The sequence below is a fragment of the Colossoma macropomum genome, unplaced genomic scaffold (assembly GCF_904425465.1).
Source record: "Colossoma macropomum unplaced genomic scaffold, Colossoma_macropomum, whole genome shotgun sequence".
NCBI classification, from domain to species: Eukaryota; Metazoa; Chordata; class Actinopteri; order Characiformes; family Serrasalmidae; genus Colossoma; species Colossoma macropomum.
Window position 1 is genome coordinate 27,365,903 of NW_023494793.1, and position 4,609 is coordinate 27,370,511.

The following is a 4,609-nucleotide window of genomic DNA, read 5'->3' on the forward strand; positions in this document are numbered from 1 at the left end:
TATGTGTTTTTTACTGAAAGTAAGCTCTCACAGTGTGCTCCCAAAATAAGCAGCTTTGAATGCTATTGCAGATGCAAGAATGTCTTTTTTGTGCCCTTTTAAGTATGAAGCTTAAATGCAAAATGTAGCTTTATGTAAATGGAGTAAGTTTTTAAACTCAACAGATGAAAATGAGTGTTTTATACAAAACTCAAGATGCGTCCTTTAAAATTAATATTTCTGATAGTATCAACGCTTGACAGGTACTGCATAATTTAATAAGCTATTTAATTAAGGGGAGCTCATTAAAAGCTGAAGTTGTATATGCTGCTTAATTACAGAGACCTAATTAAAATCTGAAATTGAATGCTGTAACAATATTGAAAGATGCTTTTTACCTTCTAATTAATTAAAAAGGTGAAGTTGATTTATTGTAAAGGTTGCAGGTGTCTGGAGGCCAACTCAGACTTCACTGACCTTCAATCTGGGCAGTGTGGATGAAATTAACTCTAATATTCGTCAATAGTTCTTTCAGTTGCTCATGTGTTCTCTAGTGAAATAAATGTTTTAAGGGTTTAAGTCTATGTGGCTGATGCTGTTGATGGTGGGGGGGGTGCTGCAAAATAACAAAGCTCATTTGAAAGCATCACAAAACCCTGTGCCCCACTTAAGTGAAGTCCCATGGTTCATAAGTAATGTTTCAGTATTCAAACAGTAATTAAGGCCTTAATGAATGAAGTATGACTCCTCTCACTGTTCCCTGACCTAATTTGCATGTTAATTATCATTCGCAGCAAGGGAAAGCACATGCAAAAGCTAAATTAGCAACTCGATCACGTTCAGCTCCAAGTGTCTCTCCACCTGAATCAGAAAAGAAAATTTCCTCTTAGGCAGACATTTGCAGTGGAGGCCTAATCTTAAATTGAACTGAATTCTCCAATGAAACCGTTTTTAGCCAAATATGATAAAAAGGGTACCTCTTTTGTTTCAGGAGATACTAACTATATGAGGGGAAGCACAAAACCATTATGAAATGAAATACCATTAATAAATAATTCGTGTTCTTTGGGGATTTTGTTATGCATTTGGGATAGGCATGCAAAGCACACTTTGAAAAACACTTGTTTCTGTGTATGTTAATATGTAGTACTTGCTTAGTGTCCTTTACGTCCCAATTCTAAGGGAACAATAGTAACTAGCAGTGGCTATGAGTGTCTTCCCTTGTATCCTCATTCAGCTGGTTTGGGCAGAGTGTTGGACATTTTTTCGGTTATGGAAAGTGGAACTCAACAGAGGAAGTTGGAATACAAACAGAAAAACCAAGCCTGCAGGCGTTTCAGGGAAGTATTTTTTGACAAAATACTGGTGTTGAATCCATCTATTCAACATAGAATCTCCTTTTTCTACAACTGCCTTTGGCCACAGCCCTTACACAGTTGCTTTACAGTACAGTGTGTGAAAGGCATACACACTTAGAATTTTTCAAGGGCTCTATTTGGAACCGCGAGTTCTATATAGAACCATATTCCATGCTTAAATTGTTCTTTATATGGTGAAATTGTTCTTCAGATTAATGGAGAATGTGTTATATATGAATATATATATATATTTTTTTTTGAACACCAAAAAAGGTTCTTCTATTGTTACAAGTTGACATAACAACAGAAGAACCCTATAACCTACTCCATCAATCTAAAAAAAAACATTTTACCATGCAAAGAACCATTGAGGCATGAAATGGTTCTATATAGAAGGGTTCTAATTGAGCCATTGCCTTTGCTAAAGGTTTCAGGCCTTTGACAACATTTTTCTTAATTTTTATGTCTATTTCAGAGAACCAGTGATGGTCCAGAGTTTTGATTAGGAGTCAGAAATATTCTTGGAGGAGATTATGCTAGCCATTCTGGCAACAACCTTGCTATCTGCCTTAAACTGGGTTTTTGAAATACTAAAATGTACAGCGATATGGCAAATTTGGTGACTTGAAACATGTCCGTGGAAACAATATTCCATTTTACTATATAAACTACATTAAAATGAAATAAAATTTTCGTCTCAAATTAAGGCGCGAGTCAATCCATCAATTTATCAACCAGTATACTAGTAAATTCAGCTAAACTGAGATATGAAAACTAATCCATTCACATCGAAGAGCTCCGCGGAACTGATGCACGCGAGGAACGGTTGAATTTTCTCCAACCGTCTCTTTACTTCTTCGAAATTTTCATTCTGAGGTATTTTAATTTATATATGTAACGTTACCAACATATAAACAATATTTTAGTTTACTTATGTTGCATAAGGTAACGACCTCGAATGCAGTAAGTATTTATGTAGTAACTAGCTTAAGTACTTTTTCGTTAGTTTCGGTAAGCTAGGTAGTTAGTAGTTAACTAACTTGATAGGGTTAGTAATTTTAGCAAGCTAGCTACCTAACGTAAGTAACGTTAGGTCTGTTCGGTTTTTTCAAATTCAAAACGGAGGTAATGTATTTGTATCTATGTAGGTTACTAGCCTTTATACAAGTTTATTTTGTTGCATAAAGTAACCACTTCGTATTAAAGTGAGTTCGTCCTACGTTCCAGTTAGGCAGCTAGCTAGCAAGTCATTTTACCAAGCTAGTCAGTCGGACAGCTAGCATGGTACTTAATATTTAACCCAAAAACGTTAACAGCAAACGTTTGTTTTTTCAGCTTTTAGGAACCATCACGCATAAAATAAGCTGAACTGTAATGTTTGTTGCAAAAATCAACTGTTCACTAGTGAGTAGCTAAATGAAGTTATTTCAGCTGCTAAATCAGCCATTGAGGGGAATTTCACAGAATTTTCAAAATTTCAGTGAACAAAGTCATTCAGCAGGGTTTGGTATGGAATACAACGTTGTAGAGAAAGTTACTGACTTGAGTTTCTCTTGAATGTCACATTTCACATCAAACCACTTTAAAATGATCTTGTTTACATATTAATTATTTAATTATCTAGAGGTTTCGCAACATCAATGGAATTCCTCTTTAAGAGGTTGAAAATCCACTTTGCATATTAGATAATAACATTTGTTGTTTCTTAGCGAGCACTATCCTCATAAAATGTCCCGCCTTTGCAGGTTTACAACTTGTGGAGTTCGGGGTAGAGGAGAGATGAAGCTACTGATCCAAGAGTTACTGGAATTGCTTTCTTGGAAGGTAGAGCTGCATAAAGTCTGTATGCAATATTAAGTTACATTGTGTGTGTATCTGGTAATGACTGGGTGTGTGCAGTCCACAAATGTTGGGAGGGGAGAGAAAATTAGTTTTCATTAGGAATTGTCAAACTCCACTGATGTGAGGTCAGGCCTGTCCTTTCTTGTCCAAAAACTAACAAGAATGAGAATAAATATTCCCCATCAAATTAACCTTTGAGTAGGTCAGAATACAGTTAGATATAATTCATGCAATTTTCTTTAGCTTTGGCTGTGTCTGGTAGTCTCTTGTGTATCTGGTCATCTCTTTGGCACTGTGGGCCAGTCTGAAATATTCAGGTAGGATATATTATTATTCAGCCTACTGTGTCATGGTAACATTAGAACAATTAAATCAATATAAATCAATTCTGCATTATAACATGACTATATTTTTACTTTTTAAAAAATTTAAAATGGCAGTGGCGAGTGATTATTTTGTATTGAGACATTTGTTCCTGCACTGCTTCAAAATTTATCCCTTGTTCCACAAGATTCAGCAGTGCATATTGAACCTTATGACACTGCTTTTCCTTCTGGGAAATGTGCTTTTGTGTTTGATTCATTTCAATCATTGGTGCATAGATAGGCTATAATTCTGTCCTGAAATGAAAAGTGCTTTTGTTTCATTGCCACGAATCTGGTGCCACCTTGTGGTTTCAGTCGAAATTAACCTCACAGCTTGCTTTCCTCTATAACAGAACAGATTGTTATAAACCTGTTACTGTTATGCCAAAGTGTTTTTGTTGTGGGTTGCAGTTGTTAATTGACTGAGCAGCAATATTGTGAAAAAATTTAGTGTTTTGTTTCTCAGCAAGAAAAAAATGCTTCTTAATGAATAATTAATTCCCACATCAAATTACTTCAGAATTTAAACAACATACTGAAGACTGTTGTGCTATATTTAGAATAGAATACATAATGTATTATCAGGCTTGATCTGCATTTCAGCATCGTTGGAGGACTGAGTTACTTTAAACAAGGATTTCTGAGCATAGAGCTTAAGCACTGACCCTGTCACTCACCACAGCAAAACCTCTTAGATAAGCTTTAAATCAGTTCTTTGCACTGACATGCTGTTGATTGTTTTAAAATACTGCTATTTCACTTTTTTGTAAAGAGACATTCACTTCAGAGATACTTAAAATGTCATCACAGCTTAAAAATTCCACTTCTGAATACAGAATGGTCCCTGTGGTTTGATTTGGCCTATTCACCTTGGCACAAACATACTTTGTGTGTTATTGCAATAGAAATGAGATGAACATAGATGTGAATTTGGGGAAAGCAGGGTGCAAAACCAAAGGGAAGCAGGAGCTATTGCAGTAATCTACAGTGAGTTATCAAAGACTGGGCTTATTTTTGTAAACTGACAATGCCAGCCTGAGCGCTGCTGATGTCATACAGTGTGTG